The 22182-nt window shown below is 41.6% G+C and overlaps 1 protein-coding gene across 4 annotated transcripts in view; it reads left to right on the top strand.

The window, feature by feature from the left end:
* Window positions 1-11924: 11924 nt before the first annotated feature.
* The window catches only part of ANO4 (anoctamin 4), a 125469-nt gene continuing 115211 nt past the window's right edge, over window positions 11925-22182 (top strand). For all 4 annotated transcript variants that reach the window (XM_088651973.1, XM_088651974.1, XM_088651975.1 and 1 more), the window contains exon 1: window positions 11925-12438. The gene's annotated coding sequence lies outside the window, so the exon portion shown is untranslated. The remainder of the gene's footprint in view (window positions 12439-22182) is intronic.

Here is a 22182-nt window from a genome sequence, read left to right on the forward strand (position 1 = left end):
TGTGCCTTTCATTTTTTTTGCCCAAGTGTAGTACTTTACATTTCTCCTTGTTAAAATTCATCTGCTTTGGCCCAGTTGTCTAATCTGTTGTCTAAATGTAACAATAAAATAAATAAGTAAGCTACATCATTCAGGTCAGGGGAGTTTCCTGCTTGCCAATGTATTTCCAGCGGAAGATACTAAAGACAATGAAAGTTGTGCCCTTGACCAGTTTAATCACAAATTATTACTTGTGTTTTTGCTCCATTGGGCATAGGAAGGCGGCTGTCTTAACACATAGACTGTTAGAAATGTTCTATCCCCAGGGTTTCACTGACAGTCGCATGTTTTTTTTGCTTAGATCCATCTTTTCAGATCCTGGGAACTTGTTATAGCCCTAGCGGTTTGGACGTTCCAGCTTCATTATGGTGTGGTTTGGCACTCCAGAAGAAAGCTGGATTTTGCAAATAGTGTTTCTATATTATATGTAACGTGCTTTGGAAAGCGAGGGACAAAGGAAACTATACTGAGTCATGGCATAGCATAGTCCAGGCATCCCCAAACTGCAGCCCTCCAGATGTTTTGGCCTACAAATCCCATGATCCCTAGCTAACAGGACCAGTGGTCGGGGAAGACTGGCAACTGTGCTCCAGGGAGGGGTCTCCCCTAAATGTCAGGGGTCAAATTTAGGACCCCTTCAAACCAGCTTCAGTCAAGCATCATCATCATTACCATTACGCTTTTGCTTATTCTTCTGAACTAAATAATGACCAAGTGCTTTCAGGATTCAAGGTGGAGGATGCCAGAAAGTGTTTAGATTTCAGTGAGAGATGTAATCGGATACGAAGGCAAGCTATAAATGAGCTTTCAACACAAGAAACTGCAGCGAAACATGATATAATGGGAGGTCCTAGCAATGAAATCACACATCAGTTACCTAGATGACTGCATGCTAGCATTTTTGTCTAAAATGTTTTCATCTAATTTTAGAATTTAGATCCCATTTAATTGGTCTTCTGTAAGGGGAAGCCTTTTTCACAGGAGGCACTTAATTCCTTCTCTGTTCAGGCAAGTCAAAGCCTATTAGAAGCCAGTGGAGAGCTTATTTTGAAAGGACAACATGGCTCTGCCCCTCCCTCCCTCCAGCTTTTTAAGCAAAAAGAAACAGCAGCTCGCGCATCATGAAATGAGCCCAACACGAGGGCTTTCTCCAATTAGATAATAACGAGTAAAACAACTATTCTTTCAAAATTAAAAATAATGTAATACCATGAACATAATAGTGATAGAGACTAGATTGTTAGTAAATGGCTATGTTCTCTCTGGGGAAAAAAGTGTACCAATCCAACAATCTGGTGTGGAATTAATGAACAGCGTACACTTCTTTTGCAAAGCAGGTATCTAGAAAGCTACTATTTTCAGTTTTCACTTTTATCCTTAATGGAGATAAACAAAAATGAGCTCAATAGGAAGCCAATCTGCTGCTGCCTTCCAGTGCAAGGGACAAAACCTGTGCACAGACTGTTACTGATGGTCAGGTAAAAAACGCAGTGATGTATTGCATAATTCCTCCCACTCTCATGTATCTGCTCATGAAAAGGGACTGCAAGATTAGAAAACTCCCTCTCCTATCAATTACAGCAGTGGTTTTGCTGGGTTATGAGGATGCCTGGGGAGGGGGAACACAGATTCAACACGTCATGTTTAAGAAGGCACTCAGCTTCGGTGGAGTTGCACCCTTGAAGGTCCAAGCTAGGTGAATGAATCTAGTTTAACTTAAAATTTCATATGTGCAGGCAAGGAAGTGAATGAAAGAAGCTTTTTCTTAAGTGGACTGGGACAGGGAGAAGATGGTGGTGATGGCCAAATGTTTCAGATGACAGTGATTTATTTATTTTTAGAGCACTTATGGAATCCTTTGCTGTTTGAGGTGAACGTCCAAAGTGGCCAACAAAAAATATAGAACTGGCATAAAACAATAAACTGCAAAGTGAGACAGCATAAAATAATAAGAATGAAAGCTGCAAAGCAAACACATCAAGCAAACTATAGCCCACCCCTCAAAGCCCCCCAGGACAAAAGAAACGTTTTTACACAGGGAGGGATAGGAGGCCCGAAGTGAGGGGCCTAGGGGAACAATTTTAGTTTCAGAGCCTGGGTGCAATGGCAATAAAGACCTAGTTCTGAGTATCTACCCAGTTAACCTTCAAAGATGAGGTGATGTGGATCAAAGGTGCAGGTAAGCTTGAATCTTGAATATATCCTGGTCCAAATATTGCTTTGAACTTTAAAAAGAATAACAGCACTTGGAACTGGAGGTGGAAGCAAATAGCATTTGCTCCATCCAGTGGGTTCAGTTAGAACTCTCGCCATGACATTCCATACCAGTTCAATGCTTCTGAACATGTTTCAGGGGCAGCCCCACACAGACTATGTACAGTAATCAAACCTTTTCAGATGCTACAGTGTGTGGGGTGTTGAACAGAATACAGGAACTCTTGTTTAGAGAATTTGTACATTCAAGTTCCCTAGGTTGGATCAGTAGTCTAGAAAAAAAGGTTTTGAATGCTGGAGGAAATATTAATTATAGTACAAGTTCATTTGTCTTACTATACATACTAGTAAATGCACCTTGTGTTGTGCAAGCATGGATAGAAGTTCCTTGCTTCAACTCTGCCAAGATAGAGTTTGAAAATGCAAACGAAACACCTAATGTTCACCTTGACATGTTCTGTCTTGGTACAGTGACTCTGTTATGAGGTCAACTTGCCCCAGGTGTAAAAATGTTCCATTTTCAGAGTTTTCTAGTAATCACCATGTCTTGAGCTATACGTGTGCCATCTTTCAGGTTTCTGGTCTGAAAGCACCTTAGCTATGTTACAGTGTACTCTGAGTCATTCCGAGCCGGTTTGTCCCTCCCCTTACCTGGCCATCCCCTGGCAACACCTCCCCAGGCAGGATTGGATGCCAGGCTTGGGTAGGCAGAGACCCCTGGCATCCTACCTGGGAAGGCGGTGCCAGTCCTGAACTTCCAGGGAGCCACCCTCTGGGATCAGGCTGCGCGCGTCCACGCAAAAAGCGCCCCCCATTGATGTGTGGAGCGGTCATTCTGGTCTGAAAGCACCTTAGCTATGTTACAGTGTACTGTACTCTGAGTCATTCATTTTGAGTAATCCCATTTTCAGATTGTTTTATTCATTGGGGTATTTTTGGACTACCTATGTACTAGGTTCCAAGGGTATTTTTTTTGGGGGGGGGAGTATTTATTTTAGTCATTTTATCCTGCTTTAAAAATATTTTTGCCATTCAAGAAAACTATGTATCCATTCCCCCCCGCCCCCCCGTAACATGTTTAAACTCTGAAAATCTTGTTTTCGTAACACTCTAAATCAGTTTCACCAGTGCCCTAATGAATAATTATTACTGAAGCCAATAGATTCTTCTTAGCAGGTGTATTATATGTTGAATATAAATGGGATGTAGCAGAGGATAGTTCAGAACATAAGGCACATATGAACAAATCTGTAAGTTGTATACAGTATTTGTTTAGATGCTTCCATGACGGTTGGTTGGATCCACACTTAGAGTAGGATCCTTGAAATCAATAGGTCAAGTTAAGTTTGATCCAGCATAGCATTTGTTACTGGTGATGTATATGACTGGAAATTACTGATTGCAGTATTTTATATTCATGTATGTTGTAGAGGATAGTCCTTTAATTCTTTCTCCCACCTTGGGATTAAGGTAATAATGCTGTATGTGGATCTCTTAGTAACATCTATAAATAGTACAGTGACAATAAGTCCTTTTGCTAGACAGGAAATGCAGACAGTGCATTGTTGTTGTTGTTGTTGTTAAATAGAACTCTACAGATTTGTATCTAGACTCAGATAACCTTGCCTGCTGTAGCTAGCAGAAACCTGCCTTAATCAATGTATGTTGACTTGAAGAATAAATTGATATATATTCTAAGATACTAAGATTATTTGTGCTGAATATTACACCTGAGGGGTGGCATCCAGGAGATCCCAAATAAAAGACAAAATATGGATGGTGCCCAAGTCTATGCTCAGATATTCAGGCCATGGGCACTTCCAAACTATTACTATTTCAGGGTGGGATTCAATCGCATACTGACAAGTTCAGGTTGATCAACCTGCTTCCCCAAAAGACTGGATTGGTTGAGAGTTGTTTGAAGACCCTTTTCCCTCACAGAGCTATAATTTCCAGAGTTCCTTGGGAATAGGGACTGACGGTTAAACCACTGTAGCTCTGTGAGAGGAACAGGAGTCTCCAAACAACTCTCAACCAATCCAGTATTTTGGGTGTTTAACAAACTACACTTCCCATAATTCTTTGGGGAAGCCATGGCTGTTTGAAGTGGTATGATACAGCTTTAAGTGTATAGTGCAGATGGAGCCAGAAATAAATCAGAATGAATGCTCAATTCATCTAACATCCCTGAAAACAAATCAGAATAACTGAGCAATAAACAGGTTATCTGGAAGCAATCTAATGGGCACAATTAGAATGTGTGAAACAGTGTCCCTCTCCCCCCCCCCTCCGGATGCCATTTGATTTTACTTACATGAGAGAGGAAAAGATGTGCTCTATATGGTTTGTGGGCTCTGCTGTGCTCATGTCCAGTTTGCAGGCTTCCCACAGGCATCTGCTTGACCATGGTGAGAACAGGATGGACCATTAGCCTGATTCAGCAGGCTGGTGATAGGTTCTTATGCTCTTAGTTGCTTCATTCATATCTTGCTTTTCTTCTATCTGGTAAGGTGGCATACATGGAGTTATAAGACAGTCTGCCATCTTGGCATTGATCAAACTCAGACTCTGCCACCAGCAAGATGGCTGCACATGTCTCCTCAGAGCATGCTCTGGAACCCTATAAGGAGTCACTTATTGTTGATGCAGAAAACTGTATCGCCTTACAGAGCATCTCCATTGTAAAGGCTCTCATTTGTCACTCTGGAGCTGACAGAATTGTCTGCATAGTGAAAAGGCTGACATTCCCTTTTAATTAATATTTTATGCAGCCCATAATGTTTTCAAAGGAAACAGGATCTATTTTATGAAACATTTTACTGGAAACGCTGACGCTCCAAGCTCTGTCAGGACTTTTATATTTGCATTAGTTGTTGTGTTGAAACAGAAACAGCTTTCATTTGCAGTTGTTCAGCCTTGGCTCAGTGAGTATTTTGGCATATGTTCCCTCTACTTATAAAACATTCTGCTTTCACTTGATTCTAAGATTCAATAATGTGAATCAGAAAAAGGGAAGAGGAAAGATTAATGGGTTGTTTGATTCCCCGCCCTCCAGTGAATTCTCTGTTTAATAGTAGGGTCTATATCCTAAGATCTAGTCAGTGAGAGGTTTTACTTTCTTGGGGTCCATGATCAATGCAGATGGTGACAGCAGTCACAAAATTAAAAAAACCCACGCCTGCTTCTTGGGAGAAAAGCGATGACAAATCTAGACAGCATCTTAAAAAGCAGAGACATCACCTCGCTGACAAAGGTCTGTATAGTCAAAGCTATGGTTTTCCCAGTAGTGATGTATGGAAGTCAGAGTTGGACCATAAAGAAGGCTGATCGCCGAGGAATTGATGCTTTGGAATTATGGTGCTGGAGGAGACTCTTGAGAGTCCCATGGACTGCAAGAAGATCAAACCTATCCATTCTGAAGGAAATCAGCCCTGAGTGCTCCCTGGAAGGACAGATCCTAAAGCTTAGGCTCCAATACTTTGGCCACCTCATGAGAAGAGAAGACTCCCTGGAAAAGACCCTGATGTTGGGAAAGATTGAGGGCACAAGGAGAAGGGGACGACAGAGGACGAGATGGTTGGACAGTGTTCTCGAAACCACCAACATCAGTCTGACCAAACTGCGGGGGGCAGTGGAAGACAGGAGTGCCTGGCGTGCTCTGGTCCATGGGGTCATGAAGAGTCGGACACGACTAAACAACAACAGATCCTAAGAGGTTCATTAATAGTGCCCGATTTTGGGCAGTTACCTCTCCCCAGTCAACCTCCTATACCACAGCCCATCCTGTTTAGGAGGGTTTCCTGACACTCATGAGAGTATTTGGGGTGCTGCAGAATAAGATGGGTTGGGAAAGTCCCCTTCAACCAGCCCCCTTCCATGGACCCTTCTTAGGATCAAAAAGATTGCATTTTTATGTCAGTTTGGATGATGCCCCAAGTCCCTTCTAGTATTCTATATCCAGGGAGGGTTAGAGTCTAGCAGGAGAGGTTGCTGAACCAATCTTTGTAAGACAATGACCGTGGGTGGCCACCTAGGTGCCCTCCTCAACTAGGTTGCAACTGCTAAGTGATGGAAAACAACAGGCCAAAGTGTGGCTAGGTTAGAGAGGTGTTTGTGTGAGAGAGCTGGAAGAGGCAGGCTGGAAGCAGGGGCAGAAACATGTCTTGCTGTGTGCTGGATCCAAAGCTGTGAGAAGCAAGCTATTTTTTTTGAGAGAGGGGGACGTTAATGCTGGAAGCCCCTCCATCCTATGCTCAGGTTGTAAATATGTGTAAATACAAACATACAGTATATCGTAAAGACACCACAGTCCCCACTGACCTTCATTCCAAGGAAACCAAATCCTGCAAAAGTGCTTGGGACCCCTGGAATCTCTCACTGCTTGGAGATTGGAGAGACATGTAACAGGATTATGTCTTAGATACTTATTTCTGCTCTTAACTATTTTGTACTCCCTTTCACTGGGTTATGCCTGCCTGCACCTGTTTGTTTTTATGCAAATGGTTATTAAACGGAACACATAAAACTGGTGCAGTCTGTACCGTATTTCAGTTTGTATCACCGACAATCATTTTCAAGCAAATGCAGTTTTCTTGTCAAAATCTAAATCGGTGTTCTCCCAGTTCAAAGTGGTAAAAGTGGATGTGTTGCTCAGCAGTGTATTCTTCAGTACTTCTTGTAACATGGAAGTGCTTCTTGGTGAAAGTAGACATAATTAATGACTGTTAATTAAGAGATAAACCTACATGCGGCATGGCAGCCCTGTTCAGGGAAGTTTTTAATGTGTGATATTTTTTGTTGGAAGCTTCCCAGAGTGGCTGGGGAAATTTATTATTATTATTATTATTATTATTATTATTATTATTATTATTATTATTATTCGCATCTCCTGATGTATGCTTTAAAAAATAATAAAAAGAGTTTTAAAAGATCCAACAGAGCAATGGGGTGGGGCAGCAGGGCATGGAAGGTGGGTGCTTAATGAGGGTCCCAAACTGAAGCCCTGTCCCCAAAGCCACTATTAGCTTCACTCTGGAAATGCTACTAGCAGTTTTAGTAGGAGGGTACACTTTTGATTCTGAAAACAACACAGGAAATGGTTAAATATCTTCTCCAGCTATACTGCTTCCCTGAGCAAGTTCTCTCTCTCTCTCTCTCTCTCTCTCTCTCTCTCTCTCTCTCTCTCTCTCTCTCATATCTTAAAGCTTTACAAAAACACATCAGGTATCAGTCATGTAGTTTGACACTAAAGCAAGGATAGGGAAACTGTGGCTGAAATGTCGCTGAACTACAATGTCCACCACCTCTGACCGCTAACCATTGTTAGTTAAAATGGGTACTTCATAAGGCTGAACTCACTATGAACCCAGTTTTTTCTGAATGCTGTAGATTCACCAAAGTGGTCAGAATACTCTGGGCCAACTAATATGTCTGGTTGGTTTGTGGCTTTCAGGTCTCATTCAGACCTCAGTTCCATGATCAGGGCCGATCCATAGGACGAGAAAAATACAAACATATTTGTACACATACAGCCTACCATTTGAATTTTTCAAACTGTTTCACAAAGGTTGTTTATGGCATTTTGTGACAAGTATTATGCAGTAAGCGGCCGGCAGCCATCTTTATGGCTAGTGTTATAGCATTAGTTACTGCAGCAACAGTAATATCACTGAGCAAGTGTATGACACATACCTTTTCTTTTCTGGTATGGCAGGCCTACAATGGTTATGACTAGTAACACTATTAGACTACTAAAAAGCTGCATGCCAGCATCTCTTTCAGCGAAAAAAATACTGGGGTGATCAGCTTCATTCCAAGCAGCTTGCTACAGGCAAGCTTTCAAGCAGAGTGAACCAAAGAGCCTTAAATGGCCTGTGGATTAGAAGGTGCTGTCAAGAGTAATAGATCAATAAACAATTTCGAAGAATGAATAGAATCCTATACAAAATTAGGTGCATACAAAGCTGGTCTGCACACAGGACTTTATGAGACACATTATCTCAGGGTTATGGGTTCGAGCCCCACATTGGGCAAAAGATTCCTGCATTGTAGGGGGCTGGACTAAAGGACCCTTGTGGTCCCGTTAGTTCCATGATTCTGAGATCTGAGATGGAGGGCTGTTTTCTACGCTTTGTTGAGAAGTCTAGTATAGTATGCTACATGGATTCCATGCCAGCTGCAATGCTTCTGGGATCTGGCATGGAATTTTTCTGTGCAATTGTGCAATCCTGTAGGGATTTCCTTTAAAAAGACATGCTACGAATTATGCTCTGAATCACACATCAGTCTGGGAGGGGAAGATCAGGTTGGTTGCTTCATAGTGTATTGGCAAAGATCAGATGCCTCAAGGTGCCTAAAACTGTAGTGGTGGCTTATTTATTTATTTCATTTATGAACTATTTCCCATGAAACATCCTGAAGCAATTAACAGTCAGAACATCTATGAAATTATAAAACAACTTTAATCCAGAAATTTAGAAACCTGACTCCATCTAGGAACAACAGATAGACTCATTTGTAATATGTGAGTCTGTTCTGTATCTGAATTTCTGATCAGGTTGTTTGTAAGAAGATTTGTGGTCTTTTTTCTGAAAAAGCTGCTATTATTATTATTATTATTATTAATTACCTTAATTCATGTTGACTTCTCACTGATTTACCCTGGGATTCACATGCCATTTTTGGAAAGGAAAACCCAGGTTGGATTATTAAGATCGCCACCCGGTCGCCATGCTGTGTCCTCAATCCCTGGTAATTGAATAATCTTGTATCTGAAGCAGATAGTCAACTGTATATGTAACTAGACCTTTCTCCCCTGAAAATGATGGGATGGTGGTGTTTCTGATTACTTGTTTCATTGACATGAGTTACACTATTTTACCAGAATAATGAACAGATGAAATATAGCTAAATTATGTCTGCAGCAGTCCTATCATCCAATAAACTAAAAACCATATTCTCTTCCTCCTCCTCCTCCTCCTCCTCCTCCTCCTCCTCCTCCTCCTCCTCCTCCTCCTCCTCCTCCTCCTCCTCTTTCTTCTTCTTCTTCTTCTTCTTCTTCTTCTTCTTCTTCTTCTTCTTCTTCTTCTTCTTCTTCTTCTTCTTCTTCTGATAAATTTTATCTGTCAGTGTTTATTTAGATATCAGCAATATATTTCAATAATCCTATGGACCTTCTTCATCACATTGTTGTTATGTTATATGTTCCAGGCTGGGTTGGTTTTGCTTTCATTGCTTTGGGTTTTGTTTTTTTGCCTTTGATAGTAGGAATTGACTTGCAATAGCTGGAGAAGTTGGAGAACAGAAGAATTGCAAGATAAGAAGCTGAACTCTCAAGGCCAGCTGGCTTAATTGGCTCTACAAACAAGCTGCATGTCTTTTGTAATCTGCCCACCGAGTAATTTTCTGACTTTGCTAAATATAGATATGTGACACTGTTTCCCTCCAAACAACAAAAATATTGACAATGTATTATATTGTGGTGTTGTGCATACAACTTAACAGTACTGTGGCACTGTACTGTGTATATCAAATTTACATAGAGCTCTAAAGTGCAGACCATAGCTGCCAGGTTATCCCTTTTTTTAAGGGATTTTCCCTTATGCTGAATAGGCTTCCTCGCGAGAAAAGGGAAAACTTGGCAGCTATGGTGCAGACCTGTCCCTAGAAACATGGCACCAAAGGAAGTCTGGATGTCATGCTTACAATAGACTCACTGAAATCAATGGAATTTAAGTCTGAATTTATATCTCACTGAGTCCAGTGAATTAACTCTAAGCATAACTAATCTGATCCAATCAGACGTGCATTCTTTGGGAATAGATGCACATTCATGACAAATCTGGGAACGAATTCTAGTAGCAAAGAATACCAATAAAAGAAACAGCCAATTTAAGTTTGTGAGAGGGCACAAGGTACCCTAATATTCTGTCTATTTAGCTGACACGGACAGCGGCTATCAATAAGATGTTGGGTGTGAAGCTTTCACATGGCTTAGCACCATGTTTAAAGTCTTTGCAATCTGTATGGTCTTCCTAACCTTTATACATGCCAGCAATCTATGGCCTGGATGGGTGGCATGCTATATGCAAACTCTGTGTGTATACATAGTGGTTTTAAATGTTGTAGTGAATTACAGAGAAAACTGCATCTACAGGGGCTTTGATGTGTCAGGAATAATGTTTAATCGATGTCTTAAGAGGAGATGATTAAAATAATGATTGTTTTTCTATCCTGCCTTTCTTCCAACAGAAACTCAAGGTGCCCCCAGAAATCACACAAATGCCACCATTGTATTAAAACAATAGTTAAAATTCTTTATGGAATGCAAACCGAATTAGCTTTTTCTGTGTGTGATTCACATAAACCTTTTCTCACACCCCTCCCCCGCCGTCCTCGCATTTGTTCATAAAGAGTGTCAATATAAATTCTGATCATCTGACAATGATTTTGGGTTTTCTTACTGAAACATATATTTGGTAAATTGTGGAGCACTGATTGCAAATTCATGTATTCATCATATAAGTCTTTGAGGTTGATGAACCACCATTTTAGGAATTGCACCTGCAGCAATAAGCTTCATGTGACAAATGGAATCTATTTTAGTTTTAGCCTTGGCTATTTATGCCGGCATTTGTTTTAAAGGCTTTGATTTAGATATGTATATAACATAGCAGCTATGACAACGATGTGAAGATGTTGTAAAATACTGTAAAAGACGTTGTGGAGTTTGAGACTACCATCGAGAGAAGCAAGATTCTAATCACAGTAGCAGATTCAAAATATAAGGCGAGAAATGCCATGGGATGAAAACAAACACCTCCCTTTGTAGTGTCCCATCCCACCCATGGTCTGGAAAGAGAATCTTTGTGTTTTTCTTGGCGGGCCAGCCCTACTATTAGCAGAGTGGGATAGCTGTTTCAGGCAGCTGGTTTTGCATGCCATGAAAGGACAGCACAATTTTTTCTAAGTGGATTAAAACAAGAGAATGCGTAAATACATTTATTTGTGTTAATGTTGAGGGACACAGTTTATTCTGAGGCCAGATTTGGGTGTGGTTGACGGCAGAACTTTGTATTTCCATTGCAGAAATCTAGACTCCTTCATAGCGTGAGAACTGTATTTATTTTCCTTGTGGCTAATTAACAAGGGCAGTTCCCCCGAACTTTTCATCCCTCTCTGTGGCATAAAGACACTAATGCTTTAAATGATGAATAATAGATGGGGGCCTGTGTGTACACCATGGAATAAAATTAACTTTCAGCTGATGGCGGGAAGCGGTGCAATCCTTTGCATTCCTGCTCAGAACCAAGAAAGGGTTGAGTTCAGCAGGCTTGCACCTTGTTGCACAGGATTGCACCCCGACTCTTTGGCATGCGTGAGCATCATGCTTTGGTGCGACTGTGGAGGTGGTGAAGTACATAGTGGCAGTGAATGGCGAAACATCTGGAACTCCTTTGGGGCACTGGTTTTTAAAGCTCTCTGCTCCTTGCCCAACAACCACAGTTCCCGTGGACAGCTCATTTGTTTGCAGGATCCAGGATCAAAAGACACAGATTGCCCTAGGAGTGTTCTTGGCCGGCCGGGCGGTGGTGGAAATGTGTTGCTTGCCTCAGTCTTGTGCTGTCAGGGCTCTGGCGAACTGTCATGCTGGCACCGCTCAAGTGCCACCTGATTGGCTGCTGGCAAGGGCTGATTAAGAATACTGATGCTGGCTCAGCTGCTCTCTGGCTCCGTCCTCTCCACCACTCCTCAACTCCTCCCCCACCCCCCCTCCACATCATATCTCCAAATAGCAAGTAATTGTGAGCATATGAAGACAGCAAGGGGGTGGGGGGGGAATCCACATCGCGTAGCTTGAGTCTCTCTCTGTGTGTGTGAGGGAGGGAGACACGGAGGGGAAAACAACGGTCTGTTTTAGCTGCAGTGCTACAGCAGAGTCTGACTTCTTCCCTGCCCCAGGTTTTTGTGCCAGCACGCAAACTGCTTACAGGTTTGACAGGCTGTGAAAAAGACTTGCCTGTTGTTGTTGTTGCTCCTGCTGCTGCTGCTGTTTTGTGTAAATTGAGCATCCTCCGCCTTGCCTTTCGCTGGACCGGCTGCTCTTCAGCGGATCTCTTGCTCTTGAGAAAGGTGTTTCGGAAGGGCCCCCTAAAGTGGTTCTCTTCAGTTCTTTCTGTTTTTATGGTGAGTACCGGCGTTTGCACAGACTATGTTTGCTGCAGTGCTCGCTAGCTCTCTTCCATCCCCGCTCCCTCTCCCCCCACCCCCCCACCCCCCGTGGATCACAGCTAAGCCTCTTGACCTTCATTTACTGTCTCATTTTCTCTACCCTCCTCATGCACTGGCATGTGTTTTATGAAGTAAATGCAAGTTGCTCTTTGGCCGGGCTCCTCCGACTCAACGCCCCTCGCTTGAAATCCCCTTTTGTCCTTGAAAGAGGGAGCATGCTGCTGGCTGCCAGCTTACAGCAGTGTGAAGGAATCCTGAAGAAGTGGAAGAGGGGGACTTGGGGAAGACGTAGGTCTGCCGCACCACAAAAATAAGCTTCATGCTTTACAGGAGAGGGAGGGAGGAAAAGCCATCCCTGGGCTCTAAGAAGGGGTGGGGGAGCTCATGTCTTTTCGACCAGCATTTTATCATCTCTGTTCAGGAGGGCCTCTTGAGGCACCAGCTTCTTAAGGGTAAATATCTGAGAAGATTAATTGGGCATTAAAATGAGCTCTCCTTTGTGCTGAGGAAAGCCAACCTGCACTGCTTCTAGAGGAGGGAGGTGGGGGGGAAAGAGATAACTTTAGTGAGCAGGACTTAGACACCTCTTACTCTCTGTCCTGAAAAGCGAGTCAAAACTTAAGAGTTTTACAACGCTTCAAGGAGAAGGAAAAGTGCACATATTTCCAAACAGAAATTATAATTGTTTGGGCCATACTTTGTCCTGTGTTAACAAAAATTTGATTTGAATATGCCTGCTGTCAGTTGATAACATAGCACATATATAGTATATAATGGAATATAGCAAGTCCCCTTAGTAAGTCTTTCCAACTTACCTTTCTAAAGGGAAGAATGCTTGTACTGCAGATTAGTTACTATGAGCTCATCCTGCACAATATGTTTTTCAGTATGAATTTTATGAATACATTAAGATGCCCAGATTAAGTAATTCTCTTGGATCATTATTTCACTGTAATAATAACCTAAAGCCCCAAACCTGCATAAAAATTTGAAATTAACAGACACATGAGGTGACCTGTACATGGAGAGGAACCCATGTGGTTTAATACAAGAAGAGACAGATTTCTTAGCATAGATCAGGTTTACCACCAGCATAAATGGCTGCTGGGGGGCAGCTCAGGGTCATGTTGTGCAATACATTGCCTAGGACCGATCAGGGTGACCAGCTTTGACAGCACTAGTCACGTCTTGTGAAGAGCAAGTGTCCATAAACAAATTAGTTGGTGTATAACCTTCTGTCCTTTCTTAATGCTCCCTGACTTCACCTTGGATAAGAGCCAGAACACTTCTTTTACATGCCCCAGGCTGCAATCCTATAAACATTTTCCTTTGAGTAAGCCCATTGAATTAAATTGTGCTTACGTATGAGTAGACATGCATGGGAGTGTGCTGCTGGTGTCCTTTGTTTCCTCCCTGAGATGAGAACAGAGATGGAGTGTCATTTTAAGCTACATATTTTTAACAAATATGTGATTTTTATAACACATATTGATTCAAGCAATTTAATCCCTTGGAAACTGATGGGGCAAACTGGACTTTCTGGCTTAACTAGAGTGCAGATTGGACTGCTAATAAGAAAATCTCAATTAATGATTTGACCTGTGATGTGAGTAGTACAGTTTATAGAGCTGTATTATTTTTCTGATAATTATGGGTATGCCTGCAATAGTGAAAAAACACCAAGATTACCATTAATGGGTTTTGGGTTTGTTTGTTTTTAAGAAAAAAGAAGCAGTAGCACTGCAAAGTTTTACGTAATGTAGGAAGTTCTTCACATTCAGTGTGACAGCAAATCTGGTGCACAGATATGGGCACTTGTGACCAACTATAACTTTGGCATAGTGGAAATAGTGTTCTGTTGGAATGGTGCTGGGGGATCTAAGCTACAGTGGTGATGTCAACATCTGAGTAGGAAAAAAGTGCGGTGAGGAGAGATGCTTCTTCAAAACAAAGATGGGATCTTCCTCAAACCAGTACAAGCCAGGTTTCTTATAACTCAGGACACACTACTGGGTAGTTAAGGCATGGCTTACTTTGTGTTCCCAGCAGAATAGCATGAGGCTGCCCTGTGTTAACAGCAACAGAGAGCAAGAAGGGACAAAAAGCCATTCAATTCCATCCTTCCTACATGACAGCGCACACACGCCTAAATACAAAGGGAGCAGATGCACTGCAGAAAGATTACTGCAGAGCAAATTGTTCCAAATGACTGAGCGAGTGAGCTGGTTCAAACAATGCAGGAGGAACTGTTGGGGTTTAAGCCCAAACCAGCTTCCCCCAGTCTGGTGTCCTCCAAATGTTTTAGGACTGCAGCTCCAGCCAGCACAAACATGCTGGCCGGAGCTGATGTGAGTTGCAGTTCAAAACGTCAGGAGGGCACCAAGTTGGGAAAAGCTGGTCTAAACTTTAGGCATCTAAGTTTTCTCCCTACACTGCAGATCTGAGAACCTTTGAAGTTTGCTGCACAGGGTTGCTAAGACTTAACTAGTAAGTTCCTTGACTCTTCAGCTCAGTGTTTTCTGGTTATAGCATAGGTTTGCAATTTATGACGTATTTCTTTATTAAAGTACTTGCACAATGGATAATTCTTTTTTGCACTGTAAACATGTTGTGTGTTGCAAAAAACCCTCTTTAGTCACCACTGCTGAAGTGTTTGGATGCTGCACAGCGACGTAAATATGTGATGCTTCTAAAACGCTCAAGATTTGTTTCAGGCTCACTGAACTAATAATATAGCATTGATGCAATTGCATTGTATCACTAAACTTTACATTGGGTTACTGAAGCCTAGAGGAATCTCAATGCATTCCATCAAAATGACACCTCAAAATTATAGCAGTTAACTAGGATACTTTTTCATACCCAGTTCACACCACTGTTCATATGTAGCACATGCTGCATGAAATTAGCTAGCAGCTCTGAATATATGGAAATTACATTTGTGCAGGCTGTTTCCCCCTAGAACCTTTCTTAGAAAGTTATTTTGAGCATGGGATGTTCTAAAGGCTATTCCATGCTAGATACATAGGACAAAAGTTGTGTCTTAATTTAATCATTGGTTGATGAACAATAGTTTATTTGACAAGTTCTATCTTTACGACCAGGCTACAATTGACTAGGGTTCAATTACATACATTGACTAGGATCAATACATGCATTAACAAGGAATAGCTTGCTTGCATTATAACAGCCAGTTCCTGGGGTCCCTCTGTCACATTCTAGCATTACCAAGAAAGGCAACCCAGGACAGGTAAGTCAGATGAAGCATCAAGGCAATGCAGTTATGAGCAAGTGTGGTTATTGCTGGTTCCCATTGAGCTTCTAGGGAATAAAGTAAATAAGTTGCTTTCTGGCACACAGTTTAGGAGGCAAGTGCTGCCTATTGCCCCTAGTTGGAAATTCCACTTAACTTCCCTTTAGTTCTCTGTGGTTTCTATCACCTGCCCTCATGACAGGTGTTAATACAATAAACTTCATAATTATCTCTAACTTGGAAAGGTTAAAGGTGTGCCTTCTGAAGATATTTTCCAGCTCTAATTATCGCTGTCTGTAATTTTTGCATCTCATTGCCACACAACTCCCACCTTACAACTTTCCCCTTTGTTTGTTTTATTTCATGCATTTATGTCCCACCGTATATATACAAAATGCCTTCCGAGGAAGAGGGTTTGAATCCACAAAAGCCAGTTCTCAAGGTGCCACGAGCCTCTTTGGTTGTCTTAGTTGTTTCCTAGAGCAGATGACATAAAATAAGTGGCTTGGATTCTAGCTATGATTCCATGAGCAAAAGAGCTCAACCTGTTCATGGATAGGGCTGAGATCCAGTAGAGCAGGCATGTCCAAAGTCCGTTTTGGGGGTCTAATCCGGACCGCTGGTCGGTTTAATCCGGCCCCTGTGGCAGTTTACTTCCTGGGGCAAAATCCCCCCCAAAACCTCCACAACCTCAATCCTAAAAAAGCTCAAAGCTCAACAACTTCAACCCTAAAAAAAAACTCAACAACTTCAATCTTTAAAAAAAGGTCATCAACTATGGTTGGCCCTTTGGTCGGCCCTCACGGCCCTTCACTTCATCAAATCTGGCCCTCTTTGAAAAAAGTTTGGACACCACTGCAGTAGAGGATCACACTGGTAGACTAGTATCACAGATTTCCCTGCTCTAGTCCTTTGTGTGGCCTTTCATGATGTCACACCCTTCAGCATTCCACCAATTAAAATTGAGATGCGTATCTTTAAGTGCTGTGCTCCTGTGCGAGCCAGATCGGGTTTCCCAGCCCCTGTCTCCATTACTGGCAGCAGTTCCCTCCGTGAGCTCCACACCAGCACCTACAGCTCCTTCTCCTCTTCCCCGTCCGGTATGTCCCTGTCAAATTGGGACTGTTGATGGGTATGTGATGTTCCAGAGGCTCCCTAATTAGGCACAAGGGGCTGCAGGAGGAAAGAGGTGTCAGCAAGAGCCCCCCCCCCAGTTTTCTCCTGGCAGTAGCATCCTGTAACAGAATACTGTATGGATTACATATAGTATTTCTATTAGAACCTAGATTCACAGGGGGGGGTGGTACCACGGACCTCTGTATACACAACCAATTTAACTGATATCAACAATACTTATGCTGCTGTCCCTTTGCACCACTAGGAGCTACTGAGCCCAATGCAAACAGGAATAGGGCTCTGGCTTCTTTCAGCACTCAGAGGGTAGGTGAATGAGGCACAAGAGGACAGCAGCCACCTAATAAAATCAGCCTTGCTGTAGTTTCATAGCCTTCTGTTACATGCCCAAGTATGCACACAAGTTTAAACAAAAGGTCAGCATTCAGTCACAGTGTTGCAGGTTCTCTTATCTACTAGGCAATAGCAGTAAATGCACTCTGCCAGTTCGGGGGCCCAGCCATGCCAACCGACTACTGACACCAGCCCTGCAGCAGTTCTCACAGAAAGATCAGTGTGCATTAAATCTAAAAGCCAGAGCAAAAAAGTGGTGAGTGTTATTTTAACAGCATCGTTTAACTATTCATGAGTATCAGTGCTTTTAATTGACAGAAGGACCACTGTAGGTTTTGGCTCTGGCTGCATGTAGAGTATTTCTTTTTCTCGCAGCATGGTGTCATGTTAATTTATTTGCAGGGTGTCTGAAGCCTGCATAGAAAACAACTGCAGAAAGAACATTAAAAAAAAATTCCATTCTGTTCTTCATTCGGTGAGCCAACAACACTAAATGGACTGATTAGGTCATGGCAATGTACATACACACTCAGTGTGGCTGAATGACCACAGGACTGTTTCATTTAAAAGAGTTTTAAATAGCTTGCCATATTTTTGTCCTATCACTGCAAGTTGCACATAGTACATCCAGTATTCATGTTCTGCTTCCACTTTATTTTGGCTCAGATTTTTACCTGTATCCATTTCCTGTGTACATGACTAACCTTTTGACATTGTTACCTAGGTTGGCAATTCAGCCCTCAAATTAATTATATCTGGATCTGAAACACTTATGTCTGGAAATAAGTCAAATCAAATTCATAGAAAGGGTGACTAGTTTTGAGATTTTGAACTGTATTGACGTTTAGAGATGTGCAATGCAATTAGATGCAGGTTTACTCGGAAGTGAGCCTCTCTGGGTTCTGCTAGCGTAACCTTCAGAGAAAGAACTAGGTGCAATTTCACTTGTTAAACTTATTAAATATTAAAGAATACATCCTCAAAATAAGACTGATTAGTCATAATTATCATTCAGCAACATCTTAAATCTGTAAGTAGTATGGTTCGAATGAATAAACTGAAAAAGCTTTGTGGGTGTGGGTGTGAATGGACCATTTCCACATTTAAAGCACAAATGGTCTTGTAACAAATTTACCAGGTCATATCCTTTCATGGGGTGAATTCCATTTGACAAGTACTCTGGTCCATAAAGTGTATACCACAATAAAAGAGTTAGTCTTTAGGGTACTGCAAAATGCTATTTGTTTTTGTTGCAACAGGCATGGCTACTACTATGGAATTTGTCTGTTTTACATAAATGGAGGAAAATATGTTTTGGGTACAATTGTCAAAGTTTTGTCTTTTTAACTTTTTATTTATGTGTAAATTGCCATGAGACAGTGGATTAGGAGATTAATAAATTCTTATTATTAATAATAATAATAATAATAATAATAATAATTAATAATAATAATATATTTTAATTTAAATATAAGTGGTTCATGTTTTCTATAATCTTGGCACTTTTTTATAGTTCACTTAGTGCTTCAAAGAAGATGTAACTAAAACATTTCTCACTTTTCTTCAACCTGCAGATGTAATGGAAGAAGTAATAAAGTGTTCTAGACGAAGGCTCCAATTGTAGATGCATTTACAATGGATTAAGCCCAATTGATCATGGTAGAACTTAGTTTTGAGTAAATATTATATAAATGTCATTGTTAACACTACACTCCTATCCATAAACACGTATATGTAAGTAAATCCCATTGAACTCAGTGGGCTTTGCTTCTGAGTAGACATGCACAGGCTTTCTAAGTGTGTGGTGTTGTGGTTAGAGTGTTGGACTAGGACCTGGAAGACTAGGATTCAAATCTCCACTCAACCATGAACCTCACAGGGCTAGCTAGTACTTCCTCTCAGCCTACCTACTTCACAAGGTTGTCATAGAGATTAAACTGGGGGGGGGACCATGTACTTCTTCTCGAGCTCCTTGGAGAAAAAGATGAGATATAAGTGCAATAAATATATTACAAATGTTCAATCTTCAAGAATAAAACTAATACAGAAAAATAAATAAATATCTACTTGAACTTTGATGTGCTTTCGAACTGCTAGGTTGGCAGGAGCTGGGACTGAGCAATGGGAGCTCACCCCGTTGCGGGGATTTGAACCACCAACCTTCTGATCGGCAACCCCTAGGCTCTGTGGTTTAACCCACAGCGCCACCCGCGTCCCAATAGACAAATACTGACAACTTAATTGTGCATTTTTATTCTCATCAGATAGGTGGATTTAAAGTGATGTGAGCACAAACTGTTGCCTAGGTAGGAATTATATAGATGTACCCTTAAAATTCCTGCCAACCTAGCAGTTCGATAGCATGTCAAAGTGCAAGTAGATAAATAGTTACCGCTCTGGTGGGAAGGTAAACGGCGTTTCCGTGCGCTGCTCTGGTTCTCCAGAAGCGGCTTAGTCATGCTGGCCACATGACCCGGAAGATGTACATCGGCTCCCTCGACCAGTAAAGCGAGATGAGCGCCGCAACCCCAGAGTCGTATGTGACTGGACCTAACGGTCAGCGGTCCCTTTACCTTTACCATTAAAATGATGCCTATGAACTGACTTGCCGTACTATGTGTTCCATGACATGGCCATACCAAACATACTAAAAAAATGCTTCTGTAGTAAGTTCTGTAATAGGGGGTGAACATAGGATTTTTAGGTTCCTAGCAGGATACTCTGACTGGTTCCCAACCGAATACTCTGACTGTTTAACAGCTGTGTTCTCAGTTTTGTGATGTGTCTGATCTTCTATCTCACACCTTTAATCTATGTAATGTATGAGGGCCAGCTCTGATCAGGCCTATTAAATGCCACTTGGTTTGTCATCACACTTGTGTGTCATCAGGCAAAGAATGGGGGGGGGGGAGAATGATTTTAGACTGCAGTTCTTAATCACTTACCAGTTTATTGGGATTTTCTGTTTACCTATGCACATACAACAAATACACTCATTCTCACAGGGACTGGTGGCTGCCCCAGTCTACACTTCATTACCAGTTTCCATTTATGCATTGCACCCGCCCGCCCCTATTTTGTCAGCTGCTACCTTGAGTCCTTTGCCTTCTCCAGCAATGGTCACTTGCCTTCCCCCTTTGTCTCTATACCCAGGAAATGCAGGATTTCGCACACGCTTTGGCCTTTCCCACCCAGCTCTCTAATCCTCAGCTCCTTCGACTCCCATAAGACTTCTGACATCACAGAAGTCAGCCATAGTTATATGATGAATATCTAAAACAAATGGACCGTTTTGTGCAGACAAAGAAGCTTCATTTTTGCATTTTCACATTCTCAGAAAGTTTTGCCAGGAATATGGTCTTCACACAACAATAGAGTCATTGCGAAGGCAGATATTTACAGTATTCTTACTTGGCTCAATACATTTACTAATAGAACAAAGAGGCAGAATTAAATTTGGCTGCTTCTTAACTTTTGTACCTGTGGCCAAGGGCCCACTCCAAAGGACTTGCTTTAACGTTGCTGCAGTTCAAAGGCAGATAGTGGCCTGGTTTGTTTGCCAGTGGCAGAGACATTAATCTCTTTTCCGCCTCGCATCAAGAATCCCAAAACCATTTGTAAAAAAAGCCCTCTGAATCAGTTGCAAGCACAGCAGGCTACCCCCTCTGCTCCACATTCTTTCTCACCCTGTTGTACACCTATCAAATACACCCCTAGCAGGGAAAGGCTTCATTAGAACTAGAGTTAGGATTGACTCAAAGGCTGTATACACATTAATGGTTAAAACCCAGCAAAGTTGCACATACCCCCTGCTGTTTTCAAATCACATTTGTGGTTTGATGTGTTTCCAAGTTGTGTGCTGTCTGTTTGCACCTCTGAGTGCGAAGGGTGGGTGGGTGTCTTCCTATGACATTTCTAAAAATTTAAACCAGTGATGGGAACATATTGCAGAATAAACAGGGGCATTACACAGCCAAAGTTTTCTCAGTGATATTGGTTGTTCATTTGTACTAGTGCTGGTCCCAAAGTGCCTAAAACTATTACCTAAAATCAGATACTCATAAGTTCCATCTTGAAATTATTAATGGCTTAATAGCAACATGAGGGGTTCATAGTTTTAGTTTTCTTTTTTTTAATGTACACATGGGTGAAATAGGAGACTATTTCTTAGTATAACAATTCCTCCAACTATATTTTCCCAGTAATTTTAAACCATTTCCCCTCTTTTATAATATGCTTCTCTCCTCCCCCCCCCACCATCTACTTTACCACCACCCTAATTAATTAATTGCTTCATCTGGTAGCATGGCTTCTTCACCCATTGAAATGTATTCTATGAACCAAGCCCAACATTTACAAAGTAAAATCAACTGAGTAAGCTGGCTTTGGAGAAGTTGGCTGGCTGATTATCTAGAACTTGCTTACTTGCAATTCCCAGAGGACATGACCCTCTTTTGGATCATTCCAAGCAGGGAAATCACCTTTCATACACAATCATTTTTGTACTTTAAACATGACAGCATTCTGGATGCTTTTCCAAACTAAGCTGTCTTTTGGATAGAGATGGCACCAAAGATAAGCAGAGTTCAGAATCTCAGACCTTGACTGTGTTCACATTCCCTTGAATGTGTTTGTGCACTCACTGCATTTCCAGTGCTGGGTTTTCAATCCTTATTCACACAACATTATTTAAGATGCATATGTAGTACCCAGTACTTTGTTTAAGATACTACAGTTTGATGCATTGTTTCTCAAACCAGCTTCAAACCTATTGAGGTCCTTAAGCTATTCCTAATTTGTTGTACTGGGTAAAGACATCCCCACCTGGTGTATTAACAGAAAGAAGCAGCTGTGGACTCAGCTATACAGCAGCAAATAAAATGTTTGAGTGTGTTGTAAAGTGCAATATACAATTGCCACACTAGATGACAACTGTGAGCTGTAGCACAGTTTTTTTTTTTTAAAAAAAACCACAACAT

Source organism: Zootoca vivipara, chromosome 9, assembly GCF_965207765.1.
Source record: "Zootoca vivipara chromosome 9, rZooViv2.hap1.1, whole genome shotgun sequence".
NCBI classification, from domain to species: domain Eukaryota; kingdom Metazoa; phylum Chordata; class Lepidosauria; order Squamata; family Lacertidae; genus Zootoca; species Zootoca vivipara.